The following is a 24,566-nucleotide window of genomic DNA, read 5'->3' as shown; positions in this document are numbered from 1 at the left end:
AAAATGTGGTACAGGATATTGTCCGTGAGAAACAAAGCAGAAGTTTGGTTTAATTTTTTCATCAGACTCATTGCTATTGCCTGTCTTTTGTCTGGAATTCCTTTCTTATGGTGATTTCACAAAATTGACACTGTGAGTGGGACTATTGGCTACATACAGACTCTTTGGTCATGAGAAAATAGTTCCTAGTTTTCTTCTGCTGATGGGAAGATTTATTTGGCAGATAAAACCTCAGGAACATGCTATGCACCCAATCTCAGCAGGTTTGAGGCAAATTTCCATTTTAATTTTGTCTCTCAAATTCTGCAGGCTTAATCAACACCTCTGATATGTTGAAACAGTATGATAATAAGTTTTATTTGTGTGGAAATATGCTTGACTGGTAGCAGTCACCTGTGTGTTTGGCAAACTAAAATACTGTAATGATTATTAGAAAGCTTCTGAGTTATGTATTTTGATGCCTTCGTTATATGGCTTTAGTCTATACTTAGTATCTTCATAGGCTTTTTCACTATAATTATTCAATAGTTTCTAGGCAGGCAGTTTCTTTAAATGAATAAGTGACAGATCAGCATTACTCTCCCCACTGAACAGATGAAGAAACTGAGACAATTTTATGCCTAGCCCAACATGTCCTGGTGAGTCATAGGTAGCGTTAGGATAAAATTTCAGTTTATATGCTTAGGCCAATGCACCTTGTGTAACTTTGAAGTTAAATTTCTGGAATCGGGACACTCTTTTGGTTTAATATGCTAGAGCAATAGAATGATGTGTAATTATAAAAACTGGAGACTATTAAAGTATCTGATCCATTTTGGAGGTATGACTGCAATGCCCTACCTGAAGCAGATGAAGAAATGCTTAACTATACATGGAAGATTGAATAAAATAGTGGAAAGAGCGAGAGGCTAGAGTTGGAAGAAGCAGACTCCAGTGAAAGGAGCTGTGTGACCTTAGTCACATCACTTAGCCTCTTAAGAATCTAGTGTCTTTACCTGTAAAGCTTGAGGTATGCAAAGACACGTTCCCTAAAGTCTGAATTTCTATTGCACAATTTTAAAACTGTTATATTTGTATTGGGAAGATCCTTCTTAGGTAAATCTTAGTTCAACCAAAATTACTATTCTCTTAAAGATTTATTTTTAAGTGGAAATTATTATGAGAGACAGTTTCCTTGGCTCTGGCCTGGCATATGGAATCTTATTTCTGTCATCAGTTCCACTGAAGAACACAGAGGGGAATTGGGGAATGAGACTTGTCAGTGAGGAGGCTGTGTGTACAGAGCAGGCACAAACTTGTAAGGTAAGGCTGTCTCCATAACTTTGCTTCCCATTCTTCCTGGGGCTGGAGGCTGAACTCTAAACCACCTCCTCCTACCCCACAGTGCCTTATTGATGGATAGAAGAAATTTTCACATGGGGAGGTGAAAATTGTTATCTATTGCCATCTCTATGCACTTGGTCTGTTTGTCATGGAATGAGTCTGGGGGAATTTGCTTTTTCAGCTTCTTTCTTTCTTCCCACACTTTTGCCAAGTGAGAAGAACATGGCATCAGCCTCATTGAAATTCAATGGTGCCTCCCTATGTTTCCAAGTCTGCCCCTTTGAAAAAGGAGCTTGATGAGACTCATTAAGGGCAAAGCATGGGGGTTAGGGTTCCTTTGAAGGGTTTTCTCTGCAGAGGTCCAGATTTATTTTTGAATATCACTGACCCAGAGGCCAGTTTCACATCTTGAAAAAAAAAAAAAAAAAAAAAACGCTCAAGAGAATGTGTCAGCAGAACTGCATTGCATGTCTAGACAAAGAATTGACATTAGCATCATCAGCCAGCATCCAATCTGTTAACTCTTGTGTAAGCATTCACTCTCTGAGCCTCAGGCATTTTTGGGCTTTAAACAAAAGCTTTAGCTCTAAGATTTAGACTTAGGTCTTTCAGGAGCTTCTTTCAGGGGAGGGAATCACAAGATAACTTATTTCAAGAGCAGATATTTTACTGATAAACATAAAAGTCCCCTCATATTTTTTTTCCTTTTTTGTTAAAATGGTGACTGTGTCATCACCATCTTCATCCTATTGTATATGTGTTATCTCAAGAAATATTTGTTAAATACCCATTGGGAGCGTATGCAGGGCATTCTGCTGATACATTGGTGAATAAAACAGCCAAGGTCCCTACCTCCTGGACTTTATAGCTTAATGGGGGATACTGACCATAAACAAGTGTAACAGGATCTCTCTGTCTCAGTTTCGGCTGAGGCACCAAAGAACAAAGCAGTAGGTGTCAAGTCCCTTGGCTTTCTAAACTGAGGTGCTAGATTACCTGTGCAGGACTTGCAGAAAAGATTCTGGTTCTGCCAGTCTGAACCCATCACCTAGCTCCAGGGCTCCAGGGGTGACAAGGCTTAGCGTTCTTGAAGGTCTTAGTGTTGGTAGAGGGGATTTCTTGAGGAGAGTTGTCATTGTGCAATGAGGTTCCCCTCACTGCAGGGAGAGGCTGTGTATCCCCCACTCTCAAAACTGGTAGGGAAGAGGCTCCTAGGGAACCACTCAGAGAGAGCACTGTCCTGTGTTCCCTGAATCTGGAGGACTTGGGGACTGATAGATGAGGCATCTCAAGGCAGAGGCAGGGGCAGTGGAGAGGAGGAGCTGCATCGAGAATGGCCAGCCCTTCCTTAGTTGACTGGGCAAGAACTGACTCTGAGGAAGGAGCAAACTGTGTCATCCTGGCAGCAACTTGAGAGGGAGAAACTATGGAGTGAGGTGACTCTGGAAAGAGAAAGGTCTGTAGAATGGAGTGGCAGAGTGGGATGGCAGGGAAAATTACTAAGGGGCCAACCAGAAAGAGTATTGCCTGGCAAAGCAGCTGAATGGGGGAGGGTCTCTGAAAACCCCCTAAAGAGCACAACTGGGAAGGTTGGTTATCTGCCAGGTGCAGATGTCCCAACCCCAGATTACAGCGGCTCTGACAAGACAGACCTATGTTCCCCTCTTCTCTGTCTGCTGCCCTGATCTTGAAGAGCCAGAATCCACAGCTAAAAAGATGGGAAGATGGGAGGAGGTGGAGTTTGGAGAAAGCTGACAAGGCTGTCTTTCTCATGAGTTTCCTTGCCTGGAGCAGAAACAGATCTGAGCTGGGAGAGGGGAGGTATCATTGGTTAAAGTAGGTTTGGAGTTTTGATATTAACATCACCGGAGAAAAACAGACTATTTGTTTAAGACTTGGAAATGACTGGGATAGCTATGGGAATGACTGGGATAGCTATGTGACTAGTGGGGAGATTTTCATCTAGAGACAGGAAAGAATGTATGAAGACAGGAAAGAATGTATGAAAGGGCAGAGGAAGGAGAGGACAAATTGCTTTCTGTCTGCACATACTGATTCCAGTTTCTTCAGTATTCTAACTTGATTATGCTAGTAAATAAATAAAATGTAAAATTATAAAACCGTGACACCAGGTGTGGTGGTGTGTGCCTGTAGTCCTAGCTTCTCAAGAGGTTGTGGCAGGAAGGATCACTTGAGTCCAGGAGTTCAAGTCCAGCCTGGACAGCATAGTGAGACCCCCATCTTTAAAAAATCAGCAAATTAAATAGAATTATAAAATTGCTCTTAAAGGATAGTGCAGAGGGTGGCAGTGGGGGAGACCTATTTAGAGAGGGCAGCAAGGATGACCTCTCAAGAAACAACATGTAATGACTGAGTAGGAGTCGGCTGTGCTAAGTGCTTGGGGAGAATTAGGGATGGGGGTTCCTCCCTGATCCAGGCAGTGTGACTAGTATGTATAAGGTTTATGTGAACAGCATCCAATAAATATTTGAGTGGCTTGAACCAAGAATATTTTTATTCTTTGTATAGGGCACTGAGTTAAAATCTGTCTTACAAACAGGATAAATGCCTTCTTCCCTGAAAATTGAGGCTTAGTTGATCAATCTTGGAAAAAACCCTTTGGATAATAGGTAATATTATCTAAAGGCTATAAAGAGCAAAGAGACTCCTGCTCTCTACTTGAAGCTCCCAGTGACCCTAGAGAACATTCTTTACTGAGTATTGCCATGACCGGCGGCCTCTCCTATGGCACTGGTTCCCTTTTATGGAGTGTAGGGGCTTCTGGGTGAAGAAACACAGAGTTTTCCTGACAGTCTCAGAAAGAAGGAGGGAGGGAGGGAAACCCCTTGCCTCATTCTAGGGCTCTATCTATATGTAAGAGATAGAAAAGACTATTTGTTGAAAGTATGCCACACAAAGTTATAGAGGTAAGATGTCAATGACTCCATCAATAGGGGCAATCCTTTGCATTGATACACTGATTGGAAAAATGACTCACCTTTGCTGATATACATTTGCTTACTCAGGAAGAAAAAGAGAAAAAAAAAAAACAAAAAAACTGGTAGACTAGTGAGTGTCTGCAGGAATGTGGACTCATCCGTATAAAGCTTATATCCTGGGCAGACAGTGACCTCAGTGAGCCAGCTTCCCAGGTTTCTCTGGGTTTCCAGCTGGCTCTCAGTCTCTACCAGGGAATGGAGCATCTCCAGGCAGGGAGTAGTTCATCAAGGCCTGTGGGGGGTCCTAGCAGAGGAAGACGGACTGACAGCCCCTGATTTCAGGGAACTCTGTCTGCTGGGAGACTGAACCGGTATCACCAACACATATCACGATCACATATGCACAACCAACCCAAGGAAGCAAAGAGAGAGGCAAAATGTACTTCTGGTGAACACTAGGAAAAACCGTGCAATCTAAACTACCAGAGATTTCCACATCTCTAGCTTTTAATTATATCTATTTGTTTTCCCAGTAACACATGCTCAACAAAGAAACTGTCAAATACAGTTTAAAAAAATGAACTATTTTCATTTAAAAGATAATGTAAATAGAGAAGGAAGGAGTCTGTGTTAGGGCTTTCCTTTTCCCCATTGGTGCAAAGCAGTAGCTTGCCCTGTTAGAACCTGCACCACTTAGACGGGAACCAGTCTCCAAAAAGGCTGCCTGATACACAGCAACTTCCTGTTACATGTATTTAAAAATCAAGTCAAGGAATTTAGAAATCTAAGCATTTTAAATTTTAAAAAAATTATTTAGGGTGCTTTGTAACTAGATGGCTTTGCCAGTATCATATCTGAATATCAGACCTTAAGATAAGCTTTTTGGTACTCAATTAAAAATACAAATAAAACGTTTGGGAACATTTCAAAAATCAGCCTTCAAATTGATATTGTGGTCCTTGGGTGTATTTTTTTTCCCTTGGTAGCATATTAGAGTGGAAAGAGCATGAGCATTTGTGTCAGGCAAACCTGTATTTGAACACCAGCACTGTAGTCCTTAGACCTGGAGTCTGGGGCCGTGCCCTAGATTCCCACCTTGGCTGGTTCACTCTGACTCTAAAAGATACAGCCCGCCTCACAAAGAGAGAAACATCAGGAGAGCTACGAACCCATGCTGACTTGAGACCTCTGTCCCAATGCACTCAGGACTCTGGAATTCCTTGAGCCAGGAAGCTGGAAGCATAATTCCAGGGTCTGTCTAGGCCCAGGACAGGCTGGCTGCCCTGTCCACTCTTCTGGTGCAGGATGGAGCCTGACATGAGAGGGAGGAAAAGCGGGGTGGAGCAGCAGGCTGGGGGATCGCCATTTGTATTCTTGCATTGGGCCCCAAAACTTAAGGGGAAGGTCCCTTGGATCTGACTCTGGGTCATGCTGCTTGCAAGTGACTTCACCATTCTGAAGCTCATTTTCCTCCTTTAGAAAATGTGCATAAGAATCTCTATCTTACAGATTTTAAGGATCCAATTAGATTATTATATAAGCATAATTATACTGATTATAGTATACAATAAATACTTATCACTGCTATCAATCTAGAATTTCAGGCTAGACTGTAAATGTCTGTTAAAACCACCACATAACTAAAATGCATTACTAATTATATTACTAGCACTAATAGTATTTCAGGTATATAGTCTCTAATCTGAAGTCTTTGGGACCAGATGTGTTCAGAATTCACAAGTTTTTGGATTTTAGAAATCCAAATGTTTCTAAATATATGCACAAGACATATATTGCATTATACCTCAAATACTTGAGGCGGGGTCTCAATATATATTATTGGAAGTCATCAGTAAATTAATATTTCCACAGCAGAACTTACTGAATGAATGCATGTGATATGCAAAGACCATAAGCAGCCCTATTCAGGTCAGTTTTTTAAAAAATAACTTTTAAAATTTTAGAATTGTTTTACAAAAACATTTACAAAAAAATTTGCTAAGATAGTACAGAGAGTTTCCATATGTCCAATATGCAGTTTTCCCTGTTGGTAACATCTGATATTACTATAGCACATTTAATGTAAAGTCACAAGTAATAAATCAATACTGACACATTAACTACAGTCTATGCTATATTCAAATTTGCTTAATTTTTACTTAATGTCCTTTTTTTTCTGCTCCAGGATCCCATCCAGGACATCCCATTATATTTAGTTGCCATATCTCCCATAGTTTCCTATTGGCTGTTATGATTTCTCAGACTTTTCTTGTTTTTGATGACCTTGACAGTTTGAGCAGTACTGCTCCAGTATTTGTATAATGCACCTCAATTGGGATTTGTCTGCTCTTTTTCTCATGAATAGACTGGGTTTATAGGTTCTTAGGGTTGAAGACCACAGAGGTAAAGTGCTGTTCTTATTACATAGTAAGGGGACACTCTAACAACGAGAGTTGTCACTGTTGATGATGACCTTGTCAGGTTTCCCCACTATGAATACACTCTTTCCTCTTCCCATTTGATCCTGTTTGGAAGGAAGCCAGTTCACACACTTAAGCAGTGGGGAGCTATATCCACCTCCTGGAAGGCAGAATATCTCTGTAAGTTATTCCAAATTCTTCTGCATGGGAGATTGGTCTCTTCTCCCTCATGGGTCAGGTTTTGCTTCCAATGGGTTAGGAAATCTTTTCTTTTTCCTTTTTAAATTTTGGTGTTGTGAATAAGGGATTATGGGCCAGAGCCAGCACTATATCTAAATTTTCAAAGTCTTATGATGTGCTTCTACCCACTGTATCACACTGATGACAGAAGAGACCGATGATTCCTTCTAATAAGAGTGAATGACGGGGACTAGTAGGAAGGGATAATGGCAGCCTGCAGAGCACTCCTCTTTCTCAGAGCCCTGGATGGTCTCCGTCCATTATGCATGGCTTGGCCAGTCATTCCTACACAAGAAGCATGTTTGGCTTCCACACCTTCATGACAAGTTTAGCCTGAAGGGAAATACTGGGAAACATGGTGATGGCCAAGTTACAAGTGTACATTTTAAAATATAGAACCAAATTTCCCTTTTATGCATTTGTCAGGCCTTTTTAAACATACATTTTCATGGAAACTCTTAAATTGATATTAGGACTGGGGGATATGTTCAGATGGAAATCTAGGTGGTTCATGCCTGGGGCTCATACTGAATCATCGGGGGACCCACTGCATTTTCCTACATTCTCACCTTCCTCTGAGATGCTCCATACCCACTCCTAGGTAGCTCTACTTCCCACACAGTCTCAGACTGCGTCCCGTTCTCCTCACCTCTCCTCTCCTTCCTCCTCTCCCAGCTGTGTGAGACCGTTTTAGGATTTTTATTTTTATTGTTCAATTCTTGCTCTTCTGTGGTCTCTCTATGGCTTCTGCAACTTGCTTCTACCCAGGGGAAATAGTCCAAAAACTCGAAGTCTATTCCCTAGAGCTGCAGCTGGGTCTCGTGCCAGGCCCTACCCTTTAGGTAGAGAGGGGTCCTAAGAGGAGGGGGCCTCACTGAAGGATGGGGAGGGGCCCTGCAATAGCAGAGGACAGTAGCTATTCACCAGCCTTCAGGAAGCTTTTTGTTACTTTAACACATTTGGAAAGGAAATTATTTTCAAGTGTAGTTTGTATCATACTGAACATGGGAGCCTTCCAGAAGTAAGCCCTGGCCTTCGTTACTGTGAAGTCATTAATATTGAATATTAATTACACACTCTCAGGGTTGACTTTTCAACTTGTGGAGTCACTTGCTGAGACCCTAAGAGGACATTCATTTAATTAGGGCAACAGTGACCTGATTGGTTTGTTGCTGTTCAGACTTAGCCATGAATCCTAAGAACCTATGCCCTTATGGGCCTGGGGGTAACTCACAATACGGTATGAGCCCCTGGGCAGCACAGTGTTTTCAAGAACTGACTGATTGGAATGTATCTGCAGTGGAGTTTTTCCTACTTCAGTCTTCAAAGGAGACCAGTAGAAAGCTTCTGTTCTATAAATTTCATTTGGTCCTTCTCCAGCCTAAGACATCGTTGCCTAAAATTACATGCATCTCTTTAGAATAAGATGGGTGATCCTATTTCTTCCCCCTAGTTTAGAAGAGGAATATGAATGTTTAGAAAATGGTACAAACTTCTGAGAAAAAAAAGTTGTATATAATTTAGAAGATGAGTAATCTTCAAATAACTCCCTGAATTTGAGCTCCAATTAGGGAGAAATAATTAAGGATGTTGGCATTGAAGAAATAAAATGTTTCAACTCACTCTCTGATCTTGGTTGTGTCTCTTTTCAAAGTCCAAAAATTAAACATAATGATGGACTAGATAAATAAGTTTATTAGCCACCATATGGTTGTGCCATTTGATGAATTGATTAAAGTTTCTCAGAGATCTTTTCAAAGTTCCCCCTGGGGGGCAAAATCCCTGCAGACACAGTTTTTAGGGTACCTTTGAACTGTGTACAGCAAAAGTCTATAAACTTTTTTGGTCAAACTATATCCATAAAAAATATTTGACTCTTAAGTCTTATGTTTTATACATTCTCTATTAAAATAATACATATGTTATAAAACTTTATAAAATTCATTTTGAAAATTCTTGTGTATTACCTTGTGACAAATCTATTGTATTTTAAATTGTTTTTTAAATAATTAATTGTGCTTTACGCTTTCATAGGTTTTGTTTTTCCTTCTCTGAACAGATTTATAAAACTGTTAAGGTCAAGAATTTAAAATAATTTATTATTTAATGGAGCCTTCTGACTAATGGATTTTTTTGGACCAGAAAGACATGGAGTTTTGTCTGGTTTTGCCCCACCTGTGTGTGATTGCTAGCAAGCCAGTCAACATTTATGGGCCTGGCGATCTCATCTGTAAAGGAAGTGGCTGGACTGGATGATTTCTAAGATCCCTCCAGCTTTATAATTTGAATAATAGGATTTAATTTGGCAAATCTCCCAAAAGGATGATCTCTAAGTTGGAGAAAACTGACCTAATTTTGACCACAGATGTTGTGGATTTGCAAAAAACCTTTTTGTTAGAAAACTCCTCAAAGACAGAAGTATACTCACTGACAATAAAGGTGTGGTGTCCTTAACATCTTTCTTAGCATAGCTCCCCCTTACAGCATGTCTAGGTGCACTGTGGAATGCCACACCCACAGCATCCCTGAAGCAAGGGGCTGGTTACACATTAGAATCATGAAACTGTTAGCAATGGCATTTTTCATAAAAGAAACCTCAGCTGAGAGCTGAGTTCAATAATTTTAGCCAAATTAGTCAGCAATTGGCCTTCTCACTTTCCTTGCTTGCATTATGTTAAAAATCTTTGTTTTATTTTTTGAAACTGTGTGTCCAAGCTGTGGTGTTTAGAGTACTAGATGCATAAAAAATACAAATCAAAATGTCACTCCTGCAACCATACCATAAGCTGATTAGTTAAATGTTTTCTTTATTCAAGCAGGTAGATTTAGGACTTAGCAGTAGTAACAAACTCATCTGAAGAAGAGATTTTGATCAAGGAAGTCTCCCATTGGTTTCGTGTATGATCTTTATTCTGTTGGTTTTCCCAGGGTGAAAATCACACGTAAGAAACAAACTACAGCTCTTGAAATATAATTCCAGTAACCCAACACACACACAAACCAGAAAACAAACAAACACACACAAAAAACCCCAACACGAAAACTGGCCTAACAATGCAAACTGCAATGTAATAAGATCCTACCACACCTAGGCAGCTACCCATATCCAATCTGTATCCTGGAAAGACTTATGACTAAGCAGAGAGGAGAGACCATGAAAAGAGTCAGTCATGGATTTTTAATGTGTAAGCACAGACTAATCCAGGGAAGACTTACAGCAAATTTTCTTCTGATGCCTTTTATTCTTTTTTATCATGCAATCTGTGTCTGTCAGCAACAGCTTTTGACTGCTTCTTTAGCCAATCTGAAATGCTAGGAGGATCCTTGTTTAACGAGTTTTTAATAACTGCATCTTTATGCCACCCTCACCATCATTTCATTTGCTTTCAGAACAAGAGTTTTTTTTACTCAGTAGGTAATATATTTAAAGATCTATAATAATATGATTAAAGTCGGGGGAGGACAGCAATTATAAAGAAAATGAAAACTCAAGAACCTTCTGTTTATTTCTGTCCCGGGCAAGTATCAGTTCTGCACAGCAGTCTTCTTTCCCATGGAGATATTGTATGATGACATTGGTGACAACACATTTGACACTTTTTTTTTTTTGTAAAAGGTGCTTTATGTTTGTCATCTAGAAAATGCTAGTATGCAGTAAGCATTGGCATCAGATGTGGATGCTGTGGCTAAACACAAGGGGAGATTTCCCATGAAAAATTGATAAATGTGTATTTCATGAAAATGATTGCCAGCACTATCTTAAGCAGATAATGCTGGCCTTAGAAGCATATAGAATAAATGCCAGTTTTTATTTATTTTATGCCACAGCTTGTATGTTAAAAGTTAGGTTAATTACCCCGTTATATGATTAACGCTGAAATTGACATAGCAACACTAATGATACTGCATTTTGTGACCCTCTGTTGTTCAAGCCAATTGTTTTGCTTACCAGGTGTGCTCAAATTGGAAAAAGACAAAAGTCTAGGAGCCAGCTGGAATCTGATTCCTTTAGGCTTAAAAAGAAAATATTTAAATCATAAAATTCCACTGTATGAAGTGTACTGTCCTTTTTAAAATGCTAATGAAATGCTCACAGGACTAAACGGAGAGGATACAGATATGGTTAAGGCATTTCCATCCTTAACTCTTTACAGTCTGAGTATTTGGGAGGCTATTTGAGTCAGCACCCTCTCCTGGACACCCCTCCTTCCTCATGCTGGGGTGGTGCCAGTGTGGGCAGGACTAGCCTTATCTGTGAGGACAGTAGGTGACTCTCCTTAAAATGCTCTATTCTCCCTATTGTCTATATTAGAATTTTTAAATTACAAAAGTGATTTTTTAATAGGCCAAACATGCAAAGTTGTATAAAGCAAAACAATGGAAAGATGTACAAAGAAAAAGCTAGCAACTTCCCTTCACTCCACCTTGAGGAAAGCAGTGTCCTATTCTGCTCTTTGTTCAGCCCTTCCCCATACTCATACAAACATATACAGGCAGATTAAGTTTACATATTGCAGATTTTTGTTTTATACTTTATAGAAATAGGATAAAATACACATTACTCTATAAGCTTGGTTTTTTGACTCAGCATAACTTTCTTTAGTCCAGTATATAAAGATATACTTTACCATTTTTATGTATTACCATTTAGTCCACTATTTTATGTCTATTTTTATTTTTTGCTTTTTGCATAGAGAAGCTGTTTGTTTTAAAAATAACAGGCTTATCGAGCTATAATTCATAGCGTATAATTCACCCTTGTAAAGTGTAAATGGGCCAGGCATGGTGGCTCATGCCTATAATCTCAGCACTTTGCGAGGCCGAGGTGGGCAGGATCACTTGAGGTCAGGAGTTTGAGACCTGCCTGGCCAACATGGTGAAAATCATCTCTACTAAAAAAAAAAAAAAACAAAATACAATAATTAGCAGGGCATGGTGGCGTGTGCCTGTAATCCCAGCTACTCGGGAGGCTGAGGTACAAGTATCATAACACTTTGTCTATTCATTTATAATTTTCCTGTCCTTTACTTGCCTTTTTATCATGGAATTTTTAGAGCCTTTTATGTATTCTGGGTATAAGTCCTTTAGCAGATATATGATTTGCAAGTATTGTTTACCTGAGTGTTGTTTTTTTCACTTTCTTGATGATGTCCTTTGAAGCTCAAAATTTTCAAAATTTGTGAAGACTAATTTATTTTTTCTTTTACCTCTTGGGCTGTCTCTTGATAGACATACCTAAGAAACCACTGCCTAAACTAAGATCATGAAGATTTCCTCTGTTTTCTTTTAAGAGTTTTATAGTTTTAGCCTTTATTGTTAGGTCAGTTTTCTATTCTGATTTAAATTTTGTATATAACATGTGGTATGTGGTCCAAATTCCTTCTTTTGCATGTGGATATTGTTGAGTTGTAAAAGTTCTTTATATATTGTTCCAGAACCATTTGTTGAAAATATTATTCTTTCTTTACTAAATGATCTCGGTGCCTCTGTTGAAAACTAATTGACCATAAACAAAATGATTTATATCTGAATTCTCAATTCTGTTCTGTTAATCTGTAGTCTGCTCTTATGCCAGTACCACACGGTTTTGCTTACTGTAACATTACAGTAAATTTTAAAAGCAGAAGGTGTGAGTCCTGCTTTGTTCATTTTCAAGATTATTTTGGCTGTTCTTGCATTTCCATATGAATTTAGGATCAGCTTGCCAATTTCTACAAGAAGACAGCTGATGTTTTGATAGAAATTGTATTGATTCTATAGATCCACTTGTGGAATGTTGCTATCCTAATAATATTAAGTTTTCTGATCTATGAACATAGGATATCTTTTCCCTTATGACTTTAATTTCTTTCAACAATGTGTTACAGTGTTTGAAGTGCAAATCTTGCTCTTCTTTTGTGAAACTTATTCCTACAGATTTTAATCTTTTGGCAGTTATTGTAAATAGAATTGTTTTCTTAATTTTATTTTCCAATTGTTTATTGCTAGTATATAGAAATACAATTGATTTTTGTGTATTGATATTATATCCTGCAATCTACTAAACTTATTTATTAGTTCCAATGCTTTTCTTATGGATGACCTTGAGTTTTCTGTATACAAGATCATATTATCTGCAAACAGAGAACTTGTACTTCTTCTTTTCCAATATAGATGATTTTTGTTTTATTTTTCTGCCTGATTTTTCTGGCTAGAACCTCTAGTAAAATGTTGAATAGAAGTGGTAGAAGCCAACATCCATACCTTGTTTCCGCTCTTAGGAGTATTCAATCTTGTATCATAAATTTTGATATTAGCTACAAGTTTTTTCTAGGTGCCATTTATCATTTTGAGAAAGTCTCATTACTGCATTGAATGTTTTTTATCGTGAAAGATTTTGAATTTTTATAGTATGCTTTTGCTACATTTATTGAGATGATTATGTGATTTTTATACTTCATTCTACTGGCATGGGGTGACATATTGTTTGATTTTTATTTATTTATTTATTTATTTTGAGACAGTCTTGCTCTGTTGCCCAGGCTGGAGTGCAGTGGGGCAATCTTGGCTGGCTGAAACCTCCGCCTCCTGCGTTCAAGCATTTCTTCTGCCTCAGCCTTCTGAGTAGCTGGGATTACAGGTGCGTGCCACCACACCTGGCTAATTTTTCTATTTTTTAGTAGAGATGTGGTTTTGCCATGTTGGTCAGGCTGGACTTGAACTCCTGACCTCAGGTGATCCACCAGCCTTGACCTCCCAAAGTGCTGGGATTACAGGCATGAGCCACCACGCCCAGCCTGATTTTCACTTTAAATCATCTTTCTATTCTTGGGAGAGTTGATCGTGTATAACCCTTTTTAATAAATTGCTCTGATTTGGTTTCTCAGCATTTGTTGGTGATTTTTGTGTCTATATTCATAAGGGATATTGGTTTATAGTTTTCAGGTCTTATGATGTTTGGTCTGGTTTTATTATTAGTTAATATTGGTTACTTGTAATGAATTAGGAAATGTTTCTTTTTCTTCTGTTTTTCAGAAGAGTTTGCAAGTTTCAGTTCTAATGTTTCACTGTTTAGTAGAATTCAACAGTGAAGGCATCTGGGCCTGGGCTTTTCCTTGAGGTTAGCTTTTAAATTACTGATTCAACATCTTTCCTTTTTATAGGTTTATTCAGATTTTCTACTGCATCGTGAGTCCATTTTGTTAGTTTCTCTCTTTCTAGGAATTTGTCCATTTAATATAGGGTATCTCATTTGTTGGCATTCAATTGTACATTGTCTTCTCTTATAATCCTTTTTATTTCTAGAGGATTGGTGGTGATATTTCTGCTTTCATTCCTGATTTTAATAATTCACATCTTCTCTTTTTTTTTCTGTCAGTCTAGCTAAAGTTTTGCAAATTTCATTGACCTTTTAAAAGAACCAACTTTTGATTTTGTTGATCTTCTTTATTCTTTTTCTATTCCGTAATTACTATTTAACTATTGATGTACATTCAGGCTGTTTCCAATTTATTGGTATTGCAGTCAATACCATGATGAATATCTTTGTATATTGTTATGTTTTGATACTTAAATTCTTCAGTCCAGATTTATGAAGTGGGATTGTTCTACATTTTTAATTTTAATATATATTGCTAGATTACTTTCTGAATAATGCCACTGGAAATGTAAAAGGATATTGTTTTTAACAATATATTTCCACTGCCCAGCACTGGGCCTGAAATCCAATCAGGTATTAAGACTTAGGACATCATTCGTACTGAATTTGAGGTCATAGTGTTCATGGTCATTACCGGGATTGTTCCCTACCTAAAATGCAATCTTGGGAAAGTTACTTAATTTTTCTAGTCCCCATTTTCTTTTTCTTTGGCAAATGGCTTTTGCCTACCCCATAAAACTGTTGTGAGGATCAGATATAACATGAACAACGTGGTCACCATGTAGAGTCACTGCCAACTCTGTGGGTTTGAATTGCAGCTTTGCTGCTTGTAAGCTGTTTAACCATGGGCAAATTACAAATATCTCTGTTTCCTCATCTGTAAAATGGGCATGATGACATTACATTAACTTATAGGATTGTTTTAAGGATTAGATGAATTAGTACATAAAAATACCCACTTAGACTAGTGCCTGACTTCAATAGTAAGCACTTAAGTATCACTGGCCAAAAGATACTAATATGTATTTTTTACTGTCTCCTCTCTTTCTCACATACATATGTTTTGGGGAGGAAAAAGATATGCACAATGTGTGTATTTATGTACAAGTACATTTATGTGTAAGGTATGTTGTACATAAAGAAAGAATAATAGAAGAAAAGTAAATGTCAATCTCTTTGTTCACAGAAATGTATGAGAGATGAGACATATTCACTTATAAATGTAACATAAAGTAGAAAGTGTCAACTGAAATCAAAGGGACAGAGCTAAAGTATTCTTTCCTTTGGGTTAAAGAGAAGCTATATTCTGGGTGCAGCCTCGTTTTGGCTTCAGTTTGGATAATTGGTCTGGCTAGCTTGTCATTGGCAGAATCTGAAATAATGGAACCCATAAGGAGTAAGGTTTGCTGGAGGAGGCACTGTAAAGTAAGATCAGAAAGAAAGTTGAGTGATGGTCAGCAATCGGTTTGCAAACATTTATTGAGTTCCCACTCTGTGCCAGGCAACAGGGATATAGAAGAGAACAAGACAGATGTCATCTCTGCCCTATAATAACCTGGAAGTTGTGTTAGTAAGATGCACAAGCAGCCAGAGTGCAGAAGGAAAGCATGCAGAGAGAAAGAAAAAGTCTAACTTCGGGAGGTTACAGTTACACCCTGGGTTGGCCCAGAATGTGAATAAATGCCATAAGCCTAGATCTAATTTTTTTCTTTTCTTCTTTCACTTTTTAGACTGGTTCAGTGTGTTAAGTGGAAGTACTGAGAGTGGTACTGGCAATCATTCTGGGATGGTCCAGAGCCTGGCATGGGAAAGGTGAGGGAAGGGAAGGGGAAGGCAGCCTTGGTAGTGGGGTGAGACATGAAGAACAGGAATTCTGGGAAAAGATGGGTATATATACTATTCTAGACTGAAGAGACTGTCATTTGATGGTTATATTTGTAAATATTTTGATTTTGAGAAGATGAGATGTGGCTGAGAAGGAAGTGAGGGCTCTGAGAGGCATCAGAGAAGTAGGGGACAGGAGGGGAGAAGGCAGCAGTGGAATCTGACACCTCAGCAGATTCCTCAGTCCTTTTTCCCACTAGCTAAAAAGACAGTGTCATTGAGTTGTTAAAAAGAGAAGACAAATGGAATAAGAAGGGGAAAGAGCAGGAGCTTTAGCCACAGCTGAGCCGAGTGCCTCTTTTATTAGGGAGGATATATGTGTGAAGAGGGGTAGAGGATAGACTAAGGATGGAGTTTAAACCAAAAAAGTCCGTGTGGAATAGTATTAGGAACTTTAAAGAGTTACGAAATGTAAGAATCCACTGTATTTGTGCTTTTAAAAAGTACTAGGACATAATTTCTTCTTTTCTTCTGCTGAATAACTTCCCAGGAGTATGTTGGTAAAGAAAAAAATACATTTATATTTATGTATACACACATAACTTTATTATAAACTTTTCTGATAGAATATATCACACCATTTACAAATAACAAAATATGCAATATTCTTTATTGGAAATTTCTTATAATCAATTGATTCTCACAGGCTGCTTTTACTGATTTTTGCCAAACTTCTATATTCATAGCTAACCTGTGGTTGCATTTGATGTAAGTGTTCTAACATGAACATCACCTGTATTTTTTTATGTTAACAAATAAAATAAAAGTGAATCAAGAAAGACATCTGTCAGAACTTCATTCGTTTATCAGTGATGTGAATGACTTCTTTGCTGAACCAGGTAATCATTTTTGAAAAGTGGAGGAATATTTACTAAGGTTTCTTTTCAAAGTTATTCACAATGTAGCAGCAACAAATAGGTCACACTTTCGAATTTAATCTACATTAACATTTTCTCATTTTCATTATCCATTATTAACATTTCATCACTTTCTTAGTCTAGACAGTGAACAAAACAGTGAATCAAATCCTGCTTGGTAGCTTTTGCCAGTTTCTGTGAGATGAGTTCTTCCACATGGCGCTCCTGAGTCTTCAGCTGGTAAGCGGTCAGTAGCATGCCAGTCCACAGCATTTCCCTCCTGCAGATAAAATAGATGTAAATAAACTCAATAGCACAGACCACAGTAAATGTAGTAAAATAATTAGGAAATGATAAGTTTTAAGTAGGTAGTACCTTTATTTTAATTTTTTAATAATGTACTATCTTCATTTTAAATATAATGAATAGTTGTAAGTTTATATAATTTAATTTTTAATAACGGAAGTATTTAACAAAAGGTTTGCAAAATTCCCAAAAATTTAACAATCAGCCCTCATGGGCTAGCATGAGCCTACTTCGGCACACCAATGCGTATGTAGGGACAGTAGTATATGCCCTTCAGGTCACATCTTGGTTTCTGTGTCCCAGGATACAGAAAGATCATCCAGGGGCCATCACAGCAAATGACTTATTTAAGCACACCAGGTGCTTTTCTTTTCTTATTGAAGAAAGCTTCCCAGTTATAATCGTATTTAATGACTGAATTTATAATTTTTATTTTGAAAAAAATTTAGAGAAAAATGTCTAATGAATCTATAAATCTAGATAATCAACTGAAGAGTAGCCTTGGCAATCATGAGGTTTGTTTGAATAGTATACCCAAGAAGCATGATCATATAAGACCTAAACTTCTTGTCCTCATTCATAAATGCAGATTTCCAAGAAATTAATAGACATAATTTTGGATATTACATAAGTAGTCTAGACATTGGGATTAATGAATATAACATTCTAGATTATTCAGTAGTGATTTCAAATACACATGGTATATGGTAATATGCAATTGTGATAATAAGCAATTTGTCTAAAGTGTGAATAACTTTCTACTAAAGAAGGCCAGCTGCTATTTCTAGTGTTGGAGGTATGTAGAAATGTTCCAGGACTAAGAAAGAAATGGCTTTGTGCATGTCTTAAATATTCAAAATAAATTAAAAGACAGGGAGAACGATAATTCTTAGATATATGAGTCAGTGTTCTGAGTTGCAAACAACAGATCCCTCTCTAGTTAGTTTAAACAGAAAAGAAATTTATTGTAGCATATCATGTAGTTTATAGATCCTCTGGGAGAGCCAGAACATCAAGCTTAGAGACCAGGCCTCCAGGAACAATGCTTAAATGAAGCTACTGATTGCTCCAGCAAAAGCCCCACTCCTGCCATTTCTGGACACAGATACCATAACTTCCACTGCTGAGTCTGGTCAACGGATGCCGAAGTTTCACCCATGGCTGCCCCCAGATTTTGGGCACATATGGCACTATGCTCATGAGACAACAAATTTTAGGTGGTTCCTGCTAAGGAAGCCACAGTGTTCTCTTACAAGTCCATGTTGCATGTGGGTAATTTCTTATTGGTAGATCGACATCCTACCTCTGGTATAGATATCGACTGGCTGGGAAGGTGAATTTCCAACTTCTGCTTTGTGGAGGCATGACTACAAAGGCTGGGAATCCCCAAACACAAGCAAGATGTTCAAAAGATTCAAGCAACAAGGATCTACTGCACTGGAACTAGGAAAAAATGAGATATTAAATTGGATATAATGCTGCATGTAAAGGAATAGGAGCTGTATGCCATCATATTATTTGTAGTTGTGAGATTTTGCAAGGGTCTAGGGTATAGTCTTTATAACTGTCAAATGTTTTTGTACTCTGACATATAATGTAAACAATTTGCAAAAAGTACACAAAGAACTGCCACCAGAATAATTGTACTTATAAGGAATTTAATTGAAAATGGAAAGTTTAACATTTGCAGCAAAACACATAATATAGTAACCTAATTTCAATGCCCTCAAGTAGTAATACCAGAAATTCTGAAAGATGTAAATAATCAGATAGATGTTTTGACAGTATCTAGAAGATGTTGGTAACTATTTGGTACATGTGGTAGTAATTTACATTACATGGAGGTTTTTATATAACTCGTTCTTTGGAACATAAAAAAATCTGTTTGATATTTGGGGCATTATTTTTATCATGATATTAGCTTATGAATCTGAATCTCAGAGAGGTGAACTTCTTTTTTAAGTCATCTACTTACTAAGTGACACATGAGTCTGGAACCCAGAGTTTTCACTTTAAATTTCATGAAGATAGAGAATCTGATGAAAGGTCCTCCTATAAAGTACAACACAGCAGAAACTGCGCAGAGAGATGTTGAGATTCCCAGGGGCCTCTTTGGGCTGCCCAAACTTGTCAGTTTCCTTCTCTCTGGGCATCCTGTCCATTTCCATTAAGGGAATTCTTATTCTGATTCTTGGTGGGCCACACTTCTAGTTAAGTTACTGCTATGAAGGACATTCTCCAATTTTCACAATTAGTCAGTGAAACAATAATTAGACAGATATTTGCTGAGTACTTGTGAACACAGTCCTGTGCTGGATGCTGCAATCATTCTTCCACTCCTCTGCAGAAAGGTCGTGCTTTCTCTTGCTTATGTGGGGATGGAAAGCCCAGTCAGAATCCTCTGTATGACAAGTCTATCACTATTTGGATGATAAAGGTTTAATGTGCAGACACAGGTTACAGTTTTAGTTTTATGGTATAGAGTTTTCTTATTTTTATCATGGGTATTCTTATAATATAGTAAGAAAATGTAATATAAGCTGATTATAAAATAGTACACGCAATTAAATGATGTCAGTATGCCACACTACAATAGTTTTGTCATTTTGGACAGAACTTATCAGTTGCCCAATTAGTACATATTAATTTTGAATGAAGTACAAGGGACTTTCAGTTCTGGGCAGCCAGTGCCAGTGAAAGTACCCTTCTGGTCAAGATGGAAATTACTTTGGTTTTAAGGTTCCTTGTTTCACATGCGTTAAAACAAAATTGTTGAGTGTCTACTGAATGCCAGGGACTCATTTAGGCTCTAGAGATATAAAAAACTGAACAAGACAAACAAGATCCCTGCTGTCATGGAAACTATTATTTAATATGGAGAATTGAACATAAACTAGTTAACATAAATGATTGAGACCATCTCAAATAGATAGACATGTAATAGATAGGTAAACAGTACAATAAACTAGAAATTAATTGGGGTAACTTTACATGGCATTGGTCAGTGATATCCTTTCTAAAAGGGTGACGTTGCTGTGACCTGAATGACATGAAGCAACTCTCTACGGAACAATCTGTGTTAGCATTTCACATGGAAGCTATGCTTGTTTTTGTTTTAATGGTTAGACTAGAGCAATGCTTCCATTCAATGAGATAGAGAAGTATATTTAGACATGTGTTAGTTTGCTCACACTTTTGTGATTCTTTTCTAATACATCCTGGTTATTTTTTCATAAATATTCTTACTCCAGTGCTAAGAGTACAGAGTTAATTCCTTTATGAGGTCCTGTTTGAAGTGCAAATGCTGATGTATAATTTTGCAAACATCATTTTGCCTCTAGTAATGTTATTTCCTTGTGACAATAGTAGTCCAAGTGGGTAAGTGCTACCATAGCGGAAATTACAGGGAGCTAAGGGCCTGTCTAGCTCTATTTTGGAGGCTAGGCAAGGCTTTCTGAAATAAGAGATTTCTAAACTATGATCTAAAGGACAAAGAGTATTTTCCCAGGCCCAGGGAAGAAGAGGACAAGGCAGAAAAGTCTTCTACACAGAGGAACATGTACAAAAGCCTCCAGAGAGGGAGAACATGGGTACATTTGGGGAACGGCCAATAATTTGCATTGTATAGCGTAAGAGGAAAAGTGATGCAAGACAGGGCAGTCTAGATAAAAGAGCAGGAGCTGATTACAGATAAACCTGATTAAAGACTTTAGGCTGAGAAAAAGGACAATTTTATTCATTAATTCAGCACAATTTTGTGAAGTGCCTTATATGCTATGCACTGTTTTGGGCACTGGGAATACATCAGTTAACAGACAGAAGTCCCCACACTCATTCTGTCTGCACTCTAAGGGGCAAGGCAGATAGCAAACACATTCTTAGTAAGATGCCAAGTTTTTGAGGATTTTTGAGCTTGTTGCAATATGGAAGCAATTTTTCAACTGGTAACACTCAAGTCACAAGTTAACACCAAAGAATGTGTATATTTTTGACAATGCCACTTGAGATTTTGGCATACTTTCACTTTTCTGAGTGAAACTAAACTAAAAGATTATCAGTCACAGGGACTGGCTTTTCTTTCTTCCTGAGCCCCTTCTGATAAGGGCATTTTCATAACCTGTATTGCATGAGTTTTCAATGGTGTTAGTTAATTAAACTGGTAGAGCAGTAAATTGGTAGCGAGAGTATGATTGCTTTATTAAATAATTTGGAGCTCAATGGAAGTACATTGTTTTGCAGAGATTCTTTAATAATGTGCCTTTAAGCTTAGGACTGCAACATCTAAATTTCTCTATCATAGAACTTTTTGGAAACTGTACCAAACCGGGGGTATACCTATTATAATTCTTAAGAATTCAAAGAACTTTTCATTTCTTAATGCATTTGCCCTAAAGTAATTAAGAGTTGGTCACACATGTGAGTTGAATCTAAGAAGTTTAGTTTTGTGGTTGAGCAAATTTATTATTACGATTATTATTATTAGTTTTAGACATGGTGAAATTATGCCTCGCTAAAAAATCTACTCTGCACTTTACCAACAGAGTAGATTTTGCTGAAGTGCTAACAGATTGCTCTAAAGATAAATTCCAGATTACCACCAACTTCCTATTTGGGGGAAAATAAAAAGGAATACAGTTTTAAGCCTCTGTCTCTTTAAAACAAAATGTGAGGTGGTGAACTATGTGGCATGGCACTTTTGATTATATGCTGAAACCACACTAAGTCCCTGAAATCCAAGAGAATATTGTACTCTGGTCCTTTGTGCAGAATGCTCACATGAGTGCTTACAGGAACCAATCCAGAAGCAAATTGCTGCTGATAGTAACTGACAGCATGAATTACTGCATTTTCAGAGACTCTGCCAGGATCAACCCGCATGATCTCACTTTTGCTCATATGGCAAGCTGAATATGTGCATGTGCTAGAACAAGCCTCCCAAGTTCAGGGAATGACAGAGTCTCTCAGCAGTTTGAAAATAGCCAGCACCTTTGAAATGAATCACCGTGGCATCTAGTCAGCTCATACTTATAAAACCAGTTTTTCTTTGGTTAATTTCTGACCTTAAGCATGTAGAGTCTCTTAGAAAAAGGAAGAACTGACTCATCTGTTTGTCATATGAAAACCAGACAAGTCAATGAATACTGAGGACAACATCAATTTCTCCTCAGCAAGTTGAGCTGCCTCTAGGTCTGCAAGTCACTCTGGTCCATTTGGAGATGTTCTCCAGCTGGTGATTGCCCTGTTGATGTTTAACAGGTTTCAGAAATCTTCCTCTAATTTCAAATAAATAAGAACATCAAAGGAAGAACTATACTCATCGCTAGAAATACTCCATTGACATAAAATATGTATGATGGAAAATGCTTTAAAAATGAATTAATATTTGTGTACACCGACACCACCAAGATTATGAAAATATAATTCAAACATGAGAACAACTCATCTCAAGTATACACGTCTGGAAAGAAAAGCAGGAACTGGAAACATTTGTCCAAAAGATGAAATCATAGATCCAATATCTACAACCCAAGACCAGTCTCAAGATTTCTTCCATTATTTCAGGCCATTATGAAACTCACCTAAATAGTAATAAAATTGCAGGGGAATCGGAATGATTTAATGCCTTTGCCCATCAATAGCAATGTAATCTACTATTTCTGGGAAAACAGACCTTCTGAGGTCTTGAACTCTGTTCTTGGCAGACAGAAAGCCTTCCAGGTCATCTTTAAAGACATATTTATTTTTAATTCTTAGGTCTACATGTTTTCTGTTAATAAGTTGGAATCTTAAGATTGTATTAGCTTCTTTATTTATTTAAAAAAAATACTCAGTTCTGAAACCATGGTGCCTTTGCAAATGTGGGGATGGGGCTATTAGAATAGAAGGAAAATAGCCTTTTCTTCTTTGGTCCATGTTTTGCTTTCTCTAGAAGTGGTGATGGACTCTAGTCCTTGCAGGGTACTTCTCAGTGAGTTAGCACTCCTCTAATGGTGACCTCTGAGAGAAAGAGGAAAAGTGGGAGAGCCTTGTTTGTCATGGGGGAATATTGGCTGGTTGAGGACAGTCTGAAGGGGAAGTTTTTTATCTTGGAGAGCCCTTCCTGGAAAAAGTTAGAGGTGGAGATAGATAATCTCAGCATGGTACATGGGATAATATGATGGAGTATTGGGTGCATAGATGAGAGAGCACTTACCTCTCAACTTGCACATTCTACAGGCCTCTTCCTTATTCATTCAGCAGGTTCAAAGTCAAATGATTACTTCTTGCTCCTCCTTCTGTGTTCCTGATCTCAATGATGTCCTCTTCCACCACAGCAAGAAGAGAGAGAAACTTAGTGGTTCCCACTTGACTCCCTTTTGCCCTTGTATACCAATCAATCACTAAGACCTGTCAGTTATAACTCATTTATCTCTCTCAAATTCTCAAACTTTATTCCATCTTCTTCTCATATTAAATACATATATATCATCCCCTTTACAAATAAGCCTGCCAACTGCCCCGTCCTTGTTCTCTCCAATCTGATCTCTACACTTGACCATCTCATTCTTTTACTTAAAAGGCTCTCTGTTGCCTTCAGGAAAAAAATAAAATCTAAATTTTCTTCAATGGAATATTTGCCTCTCAATGAATATTTCCTGTCCCACTCTTCATCACAGGCTTTGTCTTGAATGGCCTCTCCCTGTCCTTGCTTCTTCTGGACAATTCCTGCTTATCTTTCACATTTGGATTCAGCAATTATCTCCTTCTGGAAGACTTCCCCAAACCTCTTCCTGACCTTCATCACAAAAGGTTCCCAGTGTTCCTTGTTTTGACCACTGCATCATGTATCTTGAGGGCAAGTACAGGGTTTTCATTTTATCCAACTCAACAGCTAGCATAGTGCTTGGCACATTGCAGATGAATGAATATGGAGATTGATCAGACAAAGTGACACAGAGAAGGTGGAGTTGTTCTGACTCACACTTGAGGGAGGAATAGGACAAGGCAGAGAAGGGTATTGAGGCAGAAGGAGCATGTGCAGGAGCATGAGAGCATTGTCATGTTGAGAAAATGTTACACGGTTTAGAACTGCTAAAGCATAAAAGGGAAGATACAGACTTCTGTGGCATGAGACCTGTTTAGGAGTTGCACATTTATTGTAATATGAGGCCAGCTTTCCTCAAAGGTCAGAGAAGCTTCCTGAGGCTCTCAGTATAGTTATAAATGATGAAATGTACAAGCAGGATTATACAATGTATGATAGTCTTATACACTTACGTTGAACAAATTAGCCCCTTTGACACAAAAGTTACAATGCATTTTAATTTTATTTGTGGGAAATTATAGGATTTACATAGAATATTTGTTCATAGTACACCAGGGGAGGTGTGATCAGAAAGTGTGAAACAAATTTAAAGTTGCGAGATAAATGTATTCTTAAAATATTGTTAGCATATCACTGGGACCATATGTAGAGCCT

At 37.9% G+C, this 24,566-nt stretch overlaps 1 long non-coding RNA gene across 1 annotated transcript in view; it reads left to right on the top strand.

Annotated features, from left to right (window-relative positions):
* Positions 1–24,566, top strand: part of LOC118151460 (uncharacterized) — a 53,780-nt gene that overhangs the window by 27,601 nt on the left and 1,613 nt on the right. The gene's annotated exons all lie outside the window — the stretch shown is intronic.

Source organism: Callithrix jacchus, chromosome 2 (genome assembly GCF_049354715.1).
Source record: "Callithrix jacchus isolate 240 chromosome 2, calJac240_pri, whole genome shotgun sequence".
NCBI lineage: Eukaryota > Metazoa > Chordata > Mammalia > Primates > Cebidae > Callithrix > Callithrix jacchus.
The sequence above is the reverse complement of the archived record's forward strand: the minus strand, read 5'-3'. Positions and strand labels throughout refer to the sequence as shown.